We start from the raw sequence: 18,166 nt of genomic DNA, 5'->3' as shown, positions 1-18,166 counted from the left end.
GCAAATAAATATATATAATTTTGACAATGTGATTTTCTGTTTTGTTTTTTTTTATATAATCTCTCACTGGTAAAATTAACCTAGCCTAAAAATTCTAGACTGTTCATGACTTTGACAGTGGGCAAACTTACAAAATCAGCAAGGGATCAAATACTTTTTTCCTTCACTGTGTATATATATATATATATATATATATATATATATATATATATATATATATATATATATATATATATATAGCAAAGTAACAGCACCAGGGCTTCAGCTGTAGCTTGAGAAAGGCAGTTGTATCTGCCGAAACGTCGCACACTTGAGGTGAATAAATCCACCCGGCTTCATCTACCTTGACGTCCTGGTGCCGTTACTTTGCTCTATGGTCATTTTGTATTGAAATTTTGGAACTGATTCATCCCCTGGCAACGAGCACATGGCCTAATCTATGGTATGTTGGAGTGATGTGTCCTTTTGCCTTGGAATATATATATATATATATATATATATATATATATATATATATATATAAAATCATTGTTGGCAGCTCCCTCACTACTCCACCCTCCATGAAAATAACATGCATGGTAATGGCTAATGGTCGTGCTGAATCTGCATGTTTATGGCAATTCCCATCTTCCCCAGTAATGTGTAGGAGACAATTTTAGACTACACAATCTTGTCCTTGGGTATTCAATAGAGTTTTCTGAAGAGAAATCCACAATAGCCATACAATAACAGAAGACACTATACTCCATTCAGATGACTCCAAGTAAATCTCATGTGGTGCTTGTTCGTATAGGATTTGTAGATGAAAATGTATATGTTAAATAAAAACACAATCCTCATTTCAATGAGCTTCTCCATTACAAGCCGTGTGACCGAAAACCACATTGCAAAATCACGTCAACTCATAGTAAAACCACGTGTTTGTATTGCCACTCGGCCGCCGTGTGTTCGAGCACCCTAAGGTGATTATACTGAATTATAAAAGCACCTTGAACACAATCAAAATAGCACTATCGTGCCGTGCTATACCTAAGGGGTACACTAGAGGAATAAAGAATATATATTGTTATAGAACTATTAGAATATTATAAAGCACAGTAGGTGTGATGCATCTGTGATTGCTCATATAATCAGATTTGATTTGACAATGAGTAAGAATTGTGTCCCAATAGCTGCCCCACCCTGTATTAATGAATAACCTCGTATAAAATGCTTCTGCCTTCCAAAATCTATTTTAGTACAGTGAATAGACCTGAAGGAGCAAAGCTTAGAAACCGGTGGGGGGGGGGGGGGGGGGGGGGCAAGACAGACTTTACTATCTGGGAAAACATAGCAAGGAAAAGTTTACAGAGCTACACAGTTCGGGTCTGTTCACATCTGTATTCGGATTTCCATCGTTCTACTCTGTCACAGTAGCAGAACGAAAATACTAGAAACGCTGCCTCCGTTGGAAGAAGGGGACAACCGGTGCTGACGGAACCCATAGACTTTAATGGGTTCTGTCAGGACGTCCGTGGTTTCACCAGAAACAATAGCGCAGCATGCTGCACTATTGTTTCTGGTGTTTTTAGCTGGATCTGCGACAGAGGCTCCTAACAGAGCCTCCAACGCAGATGTGAACAGGGCCTTACTTACAACATTTATAAAACACATGGTGGATACAGCACCAAGAATAAATCAATAAAACTCCATCGTCACAAGTGGGCTAAAGGGCCATCCAGCATACATAGAGCTGTAGTTGTGGCACATGACGGTTTTGTTTAGCAGCGGATATGAAGCAGGCTTCCTCCTATGAATTGCAAACCGTGAAAATCTGCTGCTTCTCCGCACAGTGCAGATTTTATCCACTACATGTGGATGGTGATTTTAAGTCCCCATCAATTTGTATTGTACTGTAAATTGCTGCGGATTTGCAATGTGGAATCCTCACCACAAATCAACCACGTGTGGACGCGCATTCAAGTACTTTAAAAAAAAAAAAAAGAAACTTCCACTAGACATTTTTCAGCAAAGTAAATACATTTCTGAGGAGTACCGTATTTTTCGGACTATAAGATGCACCTGACTATAAGACACAACCAGGTTTTAGACAACAGAAAACAGGAAAAATTATTTCATATTTCACTAATTTTACAAAGAAAGAACGACTTTTTCAAAAAAATTATTATTGTTCCGTTTCACCACATTCTGAGAGCCATAACGGTTATATTACTTCATCGATTGAAGGGTGTGAGGGCTTATTTTTTGAGTGAGGAGTTGTAGTTTTAATTGGCACCATTTTTAGTTAAATACTTTTGATCACTTTTTATTTCATTTTTTCTTTAGCGCTAAGGTGACCAAAAAAGAAAGATTCTGGTGTTTAAATTTTATTTTATTTTTTTTAAACGGCATTAACCGTGCTAGTTAAATAATTGTATATTGTAATACTTCAGACTTTTAAAGAGAAAAATGGGAAAAAAATTTTTTTATTTTTAATATTTTTTTTATACTCCTGAAAATGTATCTAACTTGCGCCGTTCCCACACAGACGGCGTACACTATAGTGAATGGAACGGCTCCCGTTCGCATTCTCTATGGGGATGTATGTGCCGTATTCCATCTCTGTATGTGTCGTTAATCGTAGTAAAAGACAGAAAAAAGTAAAACACAAACACACAAATAAATTAAAAAAAATGTAATGACATACTAAAAGCAATGACATATAAAAAAAAATTTTTCGTGACACCTTCCCTTTAAATCACTCATGCGTATTCAACATTTTTGCAGTTATTATGAAAAAAAGACAAACTTATTACAGTTTCGATGTAAAGTCTCAATCAAATATATCAAGGAGGTCACTGAGCAGAGAGGAGATGGAGCCAAAACATACAAGAGGTGCAGATAGTGATAATTAATCATGGCAATTAACTTCACTTTCATTATTCTAAGGGCTCATTTACACGAGCGTGTTATACGTCCGTGCGACGCACGTGATTTTCACACGCGTCGCAGGGACCTATATTAGTCTATGGGGCCGTGCAGACAGGTGCGTGATTTTCACGCAGCGTATGTCCGCTGCGTAAGTCACGACATGTCCGTTCTTTGAGTGTTTTTTCGCGCATCACGCACCCATTGAAGTCAATGGGTGCGTGAAAACCACGCATGTCGCACGGAAGCACTTCCGTGGGACGCGCGTGATTCGCGCAACAGCAGTGAAAAGGATGAACGAAAACAGAAAAGCACCACGTGCTTTTCTGTTTACAAGCATCCAAACGGAGTGTCATAATGATGGCGGCTGCGCGAAAATCACGCAGCCGCGCATCATACGCGGCTGACACACGGAGCTGTTAAGTGCCTTTTGCACAGGCAAAACGCCGCGTTTTTTACGTGCGCAAAACGCACACGCTCGTGTAAACCCGGCCTAAGGCTGGATTCACACAGCTGAAAATGCCCAAACCGGCACGTAAAAATACGCCCACCAAAATGAAGTGCACATCACTTCTTGGGACGTTTTTGGAGCTGTTTTTCATTGACTTAAGGGTATGTTCACACGTAGTCAACAAAAACGTCTGAAAATCCAGAGCTGTTTTCAAGGGAAAACAGACCCTGCTTTTCAGACGTTTTTTTACCAACTCGCATTTTTCGCTGCGTTTTTCGCTGCGTTTTCGCAGCGTTTTTTACGTCCGTTTTTGGAGCTGTTATCATTGGAGTCTATGAGAAAACAGCTCCAAAAACGTCCAAAGAAGTGTCCTGCACTTCTTTTGACGAGGCTGTATTTTTACGCGTCGTCGTTTGACAGCTGTCAAACGCCGATGCGTAAATAACAGGTCGTCTGCACAGTACGTCGGCAAACCCATTCAAATGAATGGGCAGATGTTTGCCGACGTATTGGAGCCGTATTTTCAGACGTAAAACGAGGCATAATACGCCTCGTATACGTCTGAAATTTGGCCGTGTGAACATACCCTTATAGAAAAACAGCTCCAAAAACGGCCGTTTAAAAACTCGAGTTTGATTAAAAAATGGCTGAAAATCATAAGCTGTTTTCCCTTTGTTTAGTAAGCGTGTGAACATACCCTTAGCCTTTTGGTGTGTCCTATAACTTCTGCCAGCTGCAGAATCACACCAAAAATGGCTGCCGGACACTGCTTAGCAATTTAAGGACACCTTTTCCTGGCTTGTGGGAGGGGGGGTGAGATTCCCTCCCACATTTACAGCAGCTGTGAGTCAGGTTGCTTTGCTTTATTCACCTTGCTGTAATTCTGGGAAGTGCTCCCCCTGGTGGCCAACATAGAAAAACATGTCAAATTATTATTTGATTTTTTTAATACTTTCCACCATATGGAAGAAAAAAAAAAATACAGCAAAAAACTTAAAAAAATATAATAGAAATAAGTAAAGACACTTAAAAAAAAACTTACTACTAGACGCGCATCTATTACCAATCCTATAAAAATCGTATTACAGGATGATCCCCTGACATTGGAAGGTTGCGCCGGGTCCCGGCTCGTACATCAAACATAGCCATAAGCTCCCATTATACAGACGAGGCCGAGAGTGTTCTTTAGGCCTCTGTCGGGCATACCATATTTTATGCCATTCTATCCAGAGGCAGCCGGATACCGCGCGGAATATGTTTAACATGGTAGTCTCTGCGTGACAGATGCCACTGTATGGCATACATCACAGGCATCTGTTTAACGTATATGTCATGAGTTTGTCATGACGTATCCATTAAAAGGAACCCATAATAGCCTTTGGGTGATGGATGCCTGTGACGAATGTCTAACAGTGGCATCCTTAACCAACAGGCTTTCATGGCATCCGTTTAATGGGCATGTCATGAAAAATCATAAGTTAATGCTTATTGGATCCCATAATAGTCACTGGGTGACTGATGCTACTGGTATGTGTATACATCAAACAAGGACTATAAACAGTGTGAAATGGGCCTAACGGCGGCCATACACATCAGATTTATGTTGGCCGGCCATCTAATGCGTATGGCGGCTATCCTTTTGTTCATTATTAGATGAGCCGCTTCCACATGAGTCTGGCAGCGGCTTTCTCCCTGAGAACACATGCACGCTCGGTCGATCGTCTATGTGTATGAGCGGGAGGGTTTACTGTAGTACTAGTAAGACTTCTGGCTGCAATTGTTGTTATTTATGATTTCCTTACAACCATACTGATTGAAAGCCAACGTCAGCATCTTATTATACAGCAAAAGAAGGAGGATTGTTCTTTCAGGGAGAAGCATGACCATTTCATCAGATTCACAGATTAGCATCCACATAATACATACTCTGAACCCTTATCATTCCAGAGAAGCTTATACAAATGCCACCCTCTGAGAACGCTGCTCATGAAAGCCAATCACACAAAAACTTACAGGATTCTGAGAAGTTTAGAAAAGAAAGAAAATACAAATAAAATCAAATTGTATCATTACAAACTGAAGGCTCTGTTCACACATGCGTTAACTATTTTTAACTGGTTTCTGATGCTTCCTGACAGTCAGAAAAGTGTGGCATATAGTGCTCTGGAAAAAAAAAAACCTGATTCTAATGAAGTCATGACACTAGTGTGAACAGCACCTTAAAATCGAATGTGTCGTAAGAAAAGGACCTATTGTTCAAATCAAGTTTTTATGTTAAACATATATTTATAGAATTTTTGGTTAAGTTTTTTATTTTCCTTGTCATGATCTAAATTTTAAAAAATCCTGAAATCTTGCAGTTTTCACTTTGGCCACTAAGCTTCACAATAGACTGACACTTCCTGTTCTGTAGAGATCACTTAGCATTCAACTCATTATCACAGGCAGGTACAATGAAAGGTGACACCTCTATATAGATAACACAGGATCCACCATTAGGCTGAGCTCAGACGGGGCGGATACACTGCGTAATAGCATGCAGCTGATCTGCCCTGTGCGCCACATGGTATTCAGGGCGAAAAAGCGCACCAAACTGTGGGGCAGTTTCTTGCCCAGAATGTCTGCTGCGAAAAACTGCAGCACTTAGCTGGCCTGCCTCCTGGGATGATGTCTCATCCCAGGAGAACGATGCAGCCTGCGATTGGCAGCAGGGGCGGTCACATGGATTGAAGAGTCATCCCAGGAGGCTGGCCCTCTGACATCATCCAGGCCGGCCTCCTTGGATGACGTTTCAGCCACGTGACCACCGCTACAGCCTGTGATTGGCAGCAGCAGTCACATGGGATGAAGCGTCATCCCAGGAGGATGAAACACAGACTCCTAGGTAAGTTTGACTTATTTTTTGTTTTCTGAGTTGCGTTTTTGCGGAGGGATCGCTGCGAACCCACCACAAAAATGGAACTGTTATTTGATGCGGGATTTACATCCCCATTGAATTCAGTGGGGAAATCAAATAAGTAGCGTTTATGTAAATACAGTTGACATGCTGCGGAATAAAACTCTGCACCGTAGGTCAATTTCTGAGCGTTTTTTCCTCTCAGTATTTACACAGTGTGTGGATGAGATTTGTTTTATCTCATCCACTTTGCTGCTTCTGGATTTGCTGTGCATTTTCCGCAGCAAATTCCGTTGCAGAAAATCCGCAGTATTTACCAAACGTGTGAACTAATGACCAAGCCATTTTTTACGTTTTTCCATCGTCGCATTCCAAGAGCTATAACCTTTTTATTTTTGCGTCGACATAGCTGTATAAGGTCTTGTTTTTTGCGGGACAAGTTGTATTTTTTAATAGCACCATTTTGAGGTACATATTATTTATTGATTAACTTTTATTAACTTTTTTTGGGGGGGAATAGAAAAAACCCTGACATTTCACCACTCTTTTTCACGTCTTAAATCAACGGCATTTACCGTGTGGTATAAATAACACAATAACTTTATTCAGCGGGTTGTTACGATTTCAACGATACCAAATTTGTATAGTTTTTGTATGTTTTACTACTTTTACACCGTAAATACGCTTTTTTTCAAAATTATTTGTTTTTGTGTCTCCATATTTGAAGAGCCATAACGTTTTTATTTTTTCGCCGATGCGGTTTTGTGAGGGCTTTTTTTTTGCGGGAAGACTTGTAGTTTTTATTGGTACCATTTTTGAGTGGATGCGACTTTTTGATCACTTTTTATCACATTTTTTTTAAGTCAGGATTCACAGAAAACAGCAATTTTTCCATAGTTTTTTATTACATTTTTTACGGCGTTCACCGTGCGGGTTAAATAATGTAATAGATTTATAGTCGGGGTCGTTACGGACGCGGCGATACCAAATATGTGTAAGTTTTTTACTTTATTTTGTTTTTTTAATAGTAAAGCATTTTGTAAGGGGAAAAGCAGTTTTTTTTTTGTTTTTTTTAAATTAACTTTATTAAACTTTTTTACTAGTCCCATTAGGGGACTTTAATATGTGATTCTCCGATCGCTATTGTAATACACTGCAATTCTTTTGTATTGCAGTGTATTACTGCCTGTCCGTTTAAAACGGACAGGCATCTGCTAGGTCATGCCTCCGGCATGATCTAGCAGGCATTCGCTCCAGGCAGACCTGGGGGCCTTTATCAGGCCCCCGGCTGCTATTGGAGACACAGACAACTCTGCGATCTTATCGCCGGGTGTCGGTGGGGGAGAGAGGGAGCTCCCTCCCTCTCTCCAAAACCACTCAGATGCGGTGCACGCTATTGCACACCGCATTTGAAGGGTTAAACGGGTGAGATCGATACTAATATCGATCTCACCCGGCAGAGCAGGGACGCCCCCAGCCCTCAGCTGCCTCTAGCAGCTGAGAGCAGTGAGATTTGACGCTCTCTGCTCTGTTTACTTTATCCTGATGCAGTGCCGTAAAAAGGCATATGCATCAGAATAAAGCCTGTTAGTGGCCGCCGTTAAAAGGCGTATTGGCGGTCACTAACGGGTTAACAATAGGTGATGGACACAGCTCCCCTCCTCAGGGACCTCTGCACAGGTCACAGAGCATGCCCAGAAAACGCTCTCCTGGAACTCAATAGATTATTTCCAGATTATGGTTTACCATCGTCCATGTGGCTGCAAAAGGATATATCTGAATGCTGTCAAAAAATAGCAGAGCAGCTGCTCAGGCAAGATGGCTGCCCCCATAATCCTATACACAAAATAGAATAAAAAAAACAACACCTACAAATCAGAAAATGAAAACAAGTTAGGAAAAAAATGTATATGTTTCACTATCTGGTTTTAGTTAGTAAAAACATAACATAGGTAACACATTATACTTAAAGAGGCTCTGTCACCAGATTTTGCAGCCCCTATCTGCTATTGCAGCAGATAGGCGCTGCAATGTAGATTACAGTAACGTTTTTATTTTTAAAAAACGAGCATTTTTGGCCAAGTTATGACCATTTTTGTATTTATGCAAATGAGGCTTGCAAAAGTCCAAGTGGGCGTGTTTAAAAGTAAAAGTCCAAGTGGGCGTGTATTATGTGCGTACATCGGGGCGTGTTTACTACTTTTACTAGCTGGGCGTTCTGACGAAGTATCATCCACTTCTCTTCAGAACGCCCAGCTTCTGCCAGATCACGCTGTGACGTCACTCACAGGTCCTGCATCGTGTCAGACGAGCGAGGACACATCGGCACCAGAGGCTACAGTTGATTCTGCAGCAGCATCGGCGTTTGCAGGTAAGTCGATGTAGCTAGTTACCTGCAAACGCTGATGCTGCTGCAGAATCAACTGTAGCCTCTTTTAAGTTTGCTAGTATTTGTGGGGTGCCACTCCTTTGCATAGGAGGACGTTGGGTTTTCAGCAAATAATTGGCGAGAATACATGCCCTGCGACATGCCCTGTGCTTGTGGACTCTGCAGCGACACTTGCATTTGCAGAAAGCGTATCACTATCGTCGCTATCACTGGTAGACAACATTTCTACCTCGGACGCGGTTTCTATATCGCTTTCATCAGTCAGAAATTAACATGGCATATGCCTCTTCCACCGTGAACCTTCTATGGGCCATTGGAATTACATACACGTACGACAAAGACTAACCAGACGCACACGCAGACAAAATTTTATTCTTTTTTCTTTACTTTTTTTTTTCACACACAAAAATACACGGACGTCACAAAAGCACGCTTCACAAAAACTGATGTTGAACAAACACGTAGACTATAAAACTTTTTTTTATATATATATATTTTTTTAAACTTTTTTTTTTTTTTGCACAAAAAATAAATAAATACACAGACGTCACACACGTACGCTACACAAAAACCCTAGGCTAAACCTAGGCTACCCTAGACGAACTCTAGAATAGAACCTAGACTAACCCTAAGGGCACGTTCACACGTGGCGGAATTGCTGTGGAATTCTCCAGCAGCCGTTTTTTTACATTTGTTTCTATACATTTTTAGGAAAGTTAGTGCAGACGTTGCGGAAAACTCAGCTGCGGAGCAGAATTTTCCCTCCGCAGCAGAGAAGCAGAATTTCACTGCGGATTTCAGCCTTTGCATTGCAAAAACTGAAATCTGTGGCAAGTCCGCTGTGATATCTGCAACATCTGAATTACCTGTCAAATATGCAAATGTTGGTGCAGATTCGTTGCGTAAATGCCCCAAATCTGCACCAACATTTGCAGCGGAAAAATTCTGTCACATGTGAACGTGCCCTAAGGATAACCCTAGCATAGGTATACAATTGAAGTTTATATAAAGTTTATTTATTCGATTTATTGTAATTTTGTGTCTTTGGTGTCACAGTAAAATTCTCTCTCTGTCTCTCCTCACACTTACTTTGTATAAGAAGAGACAGAGAGACAGGGAGGAGAAACACGTCGCGTTTCATTTTGTGATCACTGTGAATGGTTCTCACAGTGATCACCGGAACGGAGACCACTGTTATTGGTCTCCGATCTTCACTCTGAAGCCAAGGCTGTTGCTAATAGCCGTGGCTTCAGAGGCAGATTACCTGATGATCGGGAAAACCACTACGATGCGGCCCCTTCCCTCCCAAACTACTCAGATGTGGCGCTTGCTATTGAGCGCCGCATCTGAGGGGTTAAATACGATCGGAGACCACTGCTAGTGGTCTCCGATCGTTGCCCTGAAGCCCGAGGCTGTTACCAGAAGCCCGGACTTCAGGAGATCGCCGCGAAGACCGCTCCGATACGGTCCCCTCCCTCCCAAACCACTCAGATGTGGCGCTTGCTATTGAGCGCCGCATCTGAGGGGTTAAATACAATCGGAGACCACTGCTAGTGGTCTCGGATCGTTGCCCTGAAGCCCGAGGCTGTTACTAGCAGCCCGGTTTTCAGCAGCACCCCGCACGATGCGGGGAAAGCTCTTCTGAAGTGCCGACGTGAAAAGCCGACACTTCAGAAGAACTACCCTGAACGGTTGACGTAAAAACACTATATGCCAGTCGTTAAGGGGTTAACAGAAAAAACACACAGTTCCAGCAATGCCGCAATATTGCAGTAATTATACAACCATTTTACGTCTGCCATTTTTCTTTGACTTATTTAAAAACGAATACGTTATGTTAATTTTAGTCTGACATTTAGGTTCACAAGTAACGTAAATACTTTGGATTTTCTGCAACAGATTTAGTTGCGAAAAATCCGCAGCAGAATACAGTAGCGGCAAAGTGGATGAGATTTGAACAAATCTCATCCACACGCTGCGTAAATGATGAGGGAAAAAAACGCTCAAAAATTTACCTGCAGTGCTTGTTTTTTTATTCTGCAGCATGTCAATTGTATTTGTGTAATCGCTGCTTTTTTGTTGAATACAATAGGGAGGTAAAACCTGAAACAAATAGCAGATGTCACGATTTTTGTGGCCAAGGAGCTGCGATTCTGCAACAAAAATCACAACTTGGAAAATAAAAAAATCTTAGTTACCCAGAATTCTGTGCTGCTTCATCCAGGCCAGCCACCTGTGATGATGTTTCAACCCATGTGAATGCTGCAGCCTATGAACGGCTGCAGGGGTCACATGTGATGAAACATCATCCCAGGGCTGCAGAACGTCGGAGGGACGTGTTGCCATGGCAAGTATATATTTTTTCCAGTGCCAGGATTTCCGAAGCGGACATAGTAGCCGAAAAAATGCACCTCAATTTGGTGCGTTTTTTTGGCCGGAATTCCCTGCGGCCGCCAGGGCAGGTACGCTGTGTACCTTTACAGCGAATCCGCTCTGTGTGAGCGTAGCCTTAGAGAGATATGTATGAAAACTGGCGCAAAGGAAAAGTAGAGTAGCTGAAACCAATCAGGTCACTGTTTAACTTCCCAAAGAGCCTTTGGAGAGGTGGAATCTAATTGCTTGTCATGAGTAACTACCTTGCTTTTCCTTTGCACCAGTTATGATACATCTCCCCTCTGTGTACTGACATTCTGTCCAGCAATCCCACCACAATATAAAGCCAAACAGACAATGGCGCGGATAAACGGATACTGTTTACGTTTTGGACAGTGTAAACGGTCTAAAGCTTACAGTAGTTTTAGACAGTCATCTGCGCTATTGATTCCGTTGGAAAACCAGAAACCTGACGAACGGAAACCATTTGCAATGTTTCCGTCACAATTGATATCAATGGTGACGGAAACTGAAGCTGTGGTTTCAGTTGCACTTTCCGTTGCGGGGTTCACCCGACGGAAACCTCTGACGGAACCCCGGAATGGAAAGCCAACGCTGATGTGAACAGGCCCTTACAGTTTTCTAGTCCTTATACCACCTATTTGTTGGCTTAGTTTATGCCCGTATTTTGCGGCCAAAATTGAGGTTACATTTTAAAACCACACCCTTTCTGCTAGACCACACCCCTTTCCCGCTAAGCAACAACCCCTCATCAAGCCCAAAAAAATAAAAAAGAAGAAGAAGAAGGGTCTACAACAGTAAATAAATGTGGCACTCCGCATGTACGCCAGAATTCTGGATCAATTTGAAGAGTGAATGTGCCCCAATGTGGCAGTTTTATTATTATCTCTGGACAGCTTTCACCCGGGCTTTCAGGTAAAGGCTATTTTTTTTAATAAACAGGTCAGTTAGTGTGATTGGTTTAACTTTATACAGGATGATTCTTTATGCAAGATCCACCTGTAATCTATCACATCTAAGTTCATACCTTAGATATGATAGATTACAGGTGAATCCTACATGTCAGACACGCAGAACCCACTGTCACAGGTCTGCAGGACTGACGGATTCAGGTAATGGCGAACAAAACAGCTGTTCTTTATAGAGAACACAGAGCAGCTGTATCTCAAAAAGTAAAACTAATTTTCAAGACAGACTAAATGAAAAAGTTACAAACTCACTGACTGGCCTGCCTAATATATATATATTGTCCCTCAAAAGGTGTACATAGCCTTTAAATCTCTTGAAATACACCATCAGCGGGACCAATATCTGTATGTGAACGTTACAGTAGCTGTGCAGTCTCACACTTCACATTGTGTTTAGTCTTACCATCCCTTTAGATTTTATGTACCAAGATTTTTGACACTGATAGATTCAATTGCAGTTTCACATACATAAACGATGTTTTACCCATATGCATCTACTTATTGTACACACACTTCCTTATCCATTCATACAATTATTTAGTTATACTACTAAATATGCTTTAAAGAAGAAAAAAAACACTGTAAGAAGAAACAGTAAGGCTATGTTCACACGGAGTATTTTGGGGGAGGAATATCTGCCTCAAAATTCCGTTTGGAACGTTGAGGCAGATATTCCTCTTCCTGCACGCCGATTTTCGCGCCGTTTTTCACCCGCGGCCATTGAGCGCCGCGGGCATAAAACAGCGAGAAATACGCTTTCTCCTGCCTCCCATTGAAGTCAATGGGAGGTCAGAGGCGGAAGCGCCCGAAGATAGGGCATGTTGCTTCTTTTTCCCGCGAGGCAGTTTTACTGCTCGCGGGAAAAAGACGCCGACGCCTCCCATTGAAATCAATGGGAGGCGTTCTCGGGCCGTTTTTGCCGAGTTTTGCGACGCGGTTTCCGCGTCAAAAAACTCGGCAAAATACCCCGTGTGAACATAGCCGAACAGCGACTGTCATAACAGAGACACTTTAACCCCTTCATGCTTTGACCACTTTTGACCTTCCTGACAGAGCCGCATTTTTCAAATCTGACGTGTCACTTTATGTGGTAATAACTTCGGAACGCTTTTACCTATCCAAACGATTCCGAGATTGTTTTCTCGTGACACATTGGACTTGATGTTACTGGCAAAATTAGCTCGATACATTGTGTTTAATTTTTTTTTAAAACACTAAAATCACGAAAAATTGCAGAGATTACCATTTTCTAAATGTAAATGTATCTGCTTGTAAGACAGGCAAGATAGTTATTAATTAACATCCCCCATATGTCTACTTTAGATTGGAAACGTTTTTTGAACATCCTCTTATTTTTCTAGGATGTTACAAGGCTTAGAACTTTAGCAGCAATTTCTCACATTTTCAATAAAATTTCAAAAGGCCATTTTTACAGGGGCCAGTTCAGTTGTGAAGTGGCTTTGAGGGCCTTATATATTAGAAACTCGCAATAAGTCACCCCATTTTAACACAGAAAGTTACCAGAGAAACGCAACTCAATATTTATTGCCCAGGTTCTGCAGTTTTAGGAAATATCCCACGTGTGGCGCTAGCGTGCTTATGGACTGAAGCACCGTCCTCAGAATCAAAGGAGCACCTAGTGGATTTTGGGGCCTTCTTTTTATTAACATATATTTTAGGCACCATGTCAGGTTTGAAGGGCTCTTGTGGTGGCAAAACAGTGGAAATCCCCCAAAAGTGACCCCATTTGGGAAAATACACCCCTCAAGGAAATTATCTAGGGGTATAGTGAGCATTTTGACCCCACAGGTTTTTTGCAGAAACTATTGGAATTAGGCCATGAAAATCTACATTTTTTTCAAAGAAAACGTAGGTTTAGTAAAGTTTTTCTAATTTCCAGGACTAAAGGAGAAAAAGCACTGTAACATTTGTAAAGTAATTTCTCCCGAGTAAAACAGTACCCCATATGTGGTCATAAACTGATGTTTGGACACACAGCTGAGCTTAGAACGCAAAGAGCGCCATTTGGCTTTTGGAGCTCAAATTAAGCAGGAATGGTTTGGCCATGTCGCATTTGCAAAGCCCCTGAGGGACCAAAACTGTGAAAACGCCCAAAAAGTGACTCCATTTAGGAAACTACACCTCTTGAGGAATTCATCTAGGGGTGTAGTGAGCATTTTGACCCCACAGGTGTTTCATAGATTTTACTAGAATTGGGCAGTGAAAATAAAAACAATCCTTTTTCTTCAATAAGACGTAGCTTTTGCTCAAAATTTTTCATTTTCTCAACAAATAAAGGAAAAAAAGAGAACCCCAACATTTGTAAACCAACTTCTCTGGAGTACAGAAATGCCCGATATGTGGTCATAAACTGCTGTTTGGGCACGCGGCAAGGACCAGAAGAGAAGGAGCGGCATTTGGGCGCTATGTCACATTTGCAAAACCCCTGTGGGACCAACACAGTAGAAACCCCCCAGAAGTGACCTCATTTTCAAAACTACACCCCTCAAGGTATTCACCTAGGGGTGTCGTGAGCATGTTAACATTGAAGGTGTTTTGCAGAAATTAGTGTGCACTCGATGTTGCAGAGTGAAAATGGGATTTTTTCCATAGATATGCCAATATGTGGTGCCCGGCTTGTGCCACCATAACAAGACAGCTCCCTAATTATTATGCAGTGTTTCCCGGTTTTAGAAACACCCTACATGGGGCACTAATCTTTAGCCAGGACATTCAACCAGGCTCAGCAGGAGTGAAAGAGTACCATACGAAATTGAGGCCTAATTTGGCAATTTACAAAGTATTGGTTCACAATTGCAGAGGCTCTGATGTGAAATAATAAAAGAAACCCCTGACATGTGACCCCAGTTTGGAAACTTCCCCCCTCAAGGCATTTATTAAGGGGTGTAGTGAGCATTTTCACCCCACAGGTCTTTTCCATAAATGATTGCGTTACGGATGGTGCAAAGTAAAAATGTCACATTTTCCCTAGATATGCCAATTCAGTGGCAAATATGTCATGCCCAGCTTGTGCCACTGGAGACACACACCATAAAAATTGTTAAAAGGGTTCTCCCAGGTATGGCGATGCCATATATGTGGAACAAAACCGCTGTTTGGGCACGCTGTAGTGTTCAGAAGGGAGGGAGTTTCTAGGCGGCATAAAAGAGGAGCGGCACAACGTAAAGTTCTAAGAAAAGATGCTCTAGATTTGATATTTTATTGGGAATCCAAGTATTTACTAAAACAGAAGGGTCAGCAGAGGAGGTGACAGAGCCTCTTTAAATATCATAAGATGCCACAAGTCAGCTTGTGAAGTTTCTGACACGCCCCAGTCCACTGTAAGTGCTATTATTGTGAAGTCGAGTAACAGCAGCTCAGCCTTGAAGCGGTAGACCACAGACTTACAGAGCAGGGCCCCCAAGGGCTGTAGCGTGTGGTTCGTAAAAATTGCCTATACTCTATTTAGTACAAAGTTCCTAACTGCCTCTAAAAGTGACATCAGCACAAGAACTGTGTGCTAGGAGCTTCATAAAATTGGATTCCATGGTCAAGCAGCTGCACACAAGTCTAAGATCACCAAGCCATACTTTGGAGGCAGTGGTGTAAAGCACGCCGCCTCTGGACTCTGGAGCAGTGGAATCCTGTTTTCTGGAGTGTTGAGTCCTGACGAATCCAGGTCTGGCAGATGCCAGGAGAACGATACCTACCGGAATGCATAGTGCCTACTGTAATGCCTAATGCACATGACGAATGTGCGCCGCCCGAGCCCCGTCAGTGATCCAAGGAAAGATAGAACATGTCCTATCTTTCCTTAAATTGGATAATCGGGTCCGTTTTTATGGACCCGATTCACCCGCTAAAGTGAATGGGTCCGCGAAGACTTTCGTGTGCCACTCGGATGCCGTTAAAAACGGCCTGAGTGGCACAACGGTCGTCTGCATGAGGGGTAAATGTTTTTCAGGGTTTCCAGTGAAGGGTCATTTTAGACAATTGTATGCTTCCTATTCTGTGGAAAAAGTTTTGGGAAGGTCCTTTTCTTTTTTAGCTTGACTATGTCCCTGTTCACAAAGAAAGGTCCATAAAAGACATGGTTTGAGGACCTTGATGTGAAGGAACTCGAGTTGCCTGTATACAGCCCTGACCTTTTGGCATGAATTTTCATCCAACATCAGTACCTGAACCTAACAAATGCTCTTTTGGCTGAAGAGGCAGATTCCCACAGACCAACTTTTCCAGAAGAGCGGAAGCTAGGCCACAGAAGGTGGCCCAACTCCCATGGTTTTGGAGTGGATTATCCAACAAGCTCATATTAGGTCTTATGTGTGTGCCTCCATAATTTAGGAAGAACATCTATACTTCCAGTCTCACCCAACTCAATAATACTTTTATGAGCATGCATGATTACATACACGTGTTGTATAAAGTGGGTGAGGACAAATGTGGGTAACCAATATATGGGGGATCGAGGTGGAACACATGTCCCTTTGCCTAGGCTGATATATACCAGATACATTTTGTGGTTTGTTATGAATATAAGTAATTTGCAGGGGGAACATAGAGAAAGAAGAGTGTCTATATGTAGTGGATGGCAGCCTCAACTGACTCAGAGAATATTCGCTCCTATGTAATTAGCAGCTCGGAGAACCATAGACAATTATTTCCTTCCCACAGCTTATATGTTGATAAAAATAACTAGCTTTGGTTCATACCCTTCCTACACATTTGCAATCAAATTACAGAACTTTTTACTGCATGGTATTTAACTCAAGGATGCGGCTTCGTTTGGGCCTTAATAATGCAGCGACTTTTTTCATCTCCGCATTCCAAAAGTCATAACTATTTTATTTTTCCATCGACATAGCCGTATGAGGGCTTGTTTTTTTTTTTTGTTTTTTTTTTAATGGCACCATTTTAGGGTACATATAATGCATGATATAACTTATTAATTTCAGAGGTGAAATTTATTTTTTACGGCTCTCACCGTACATTATAAATGGCATAATAACTTGATTCTATGCGTCGTTACGATTGCGGCCATACCAAATTTATATTTTTGTGTCACTACATTCAAGACCCATAACATTTTTATTTTTCAGTCGACGGAGCTGTGTGATATGGTGCGATTTTTCCATAACAAAACTTCTGCTAGTTTCAGCCAAATTGCTGCAGAAATTTTCTGCAGCAATTCCATTACGTGTGGACAAGCCCTAAGGGGACTAGGGATGCACGATGCATCGAAACTTCGATACAGTTTCGATACTGTGCATCCCCAAACGGCTCGATACCGTTATTTAATGTATTTCGATACTAAGCTGTGCGGCCGCACAGCTTAGCATTGTAACATATGAATGTATGAGCGGGGCTGCGGCTGTGTAATACAGCCATTGCCCCGCTCCTGAGTCCTGACAAGTGCGCGCCGTCAGGATGATGCGATGCGGCCAGCGCTGCACTAATGATTGCCGGCACTGAAGACAGAACATGGCGGGCGCACTGCAAAACACCCTCATGTTCTGTCCTCAGTGACTGAACCGCCGCTGATTAGTGCAGCGCGCCGGCCACATCACCTCATGTTGACCACGCAAACTTGTCAGGAGCGGGGCAATGGTTGTATTACACAGCCGCAGCCGCGCTCTATAACGGCGGAGATGAGAGAAACCTCTAATCTCCGCCGCTATTCTCCTGAATGTTGCGAGCAAAGCTGAACGCATCATGCAAGAGGAAAATGAGAAGGGGGATGCCCCTTGGATCGCGTCACAAGAATCCCTGTTTTCCGGAAGCAATTAACTAATTTCTATTTCACTGTACATATAAATTTAATGTAATTTGTAATATACTTAGGTTTTGATTTAATCTTCTAACACCCGATTCCAGCGCTGGTCACGTGACTCATCTGAAGTAGCAAAATCCTTACTTCCGGCGCTAGCCTGTCCATGATCTGGGTTCCGTTTTCCGGCTGGCTCAATGTATGGGTACGTCATTCCTGACGTCACTGTACACTGAGGGAAGTGGTGGACCGGATACTACCTTTCTTCTGATAGTTTCCCGTCTGCTGCTAGGGGAGAGAAACACTGCTAGTCTCTGAGCATGCGTGGTAAGCACTGCTAGTCTCTGAGCATACGTGGTTTCTACACTAGCAGCGTTTACCACGCATGCCCACT

The 18,166-nt window shown here is 42.2% G+C and overlaps 1 protein-coding gene across 2 annotated transcripts in view; it reads right to left on the bottom strand.

Moving 5' to 3' along the window:
- Positions 1–18,166, bottom strand: part of TAOK1 (TAO kinase 1) — a 106,116-nt gene that overhangs the window by 64,643 nt on the left and 23,307 nt on the right. The window contains exon 1 of one of the 2 annotated variants that reach the window (XM_075854308.1): positions 10,659–10,729. The exons of the other annotated variant lie outside the window; for it this stretch is intronic. The gene's annotated coding sequence lies outside the window, so the exon portion shown is untranslated. Of the gene's footprint in view, positions 1–10,658; positions 10,730–18,166 lie in introns of those variants that run through there. 2 annotated transcript variants of the gene reach the window in all.

The sequence above is a fragment of the Rhinoderma darwinii genome, chromosome 2, assembly GCF_050947455.1.
Source record: "Rhinoderma darwinii isolate aRhiDar2 chromosome 2, aRhiDar2.hap1, whole genome shotgun sequence".
NCBI classification, from domain to species: Eukaryota; Metazoa; Chordata; class Amphibia; order Anura; family Rhinodermatidae; genus Rhinoderma; species Rhinoderma darwinii.
Note: the sequence above shows the minus strand (reverse complement) of the source record. Positions and strands in the feature narration are given on the sequence as shown.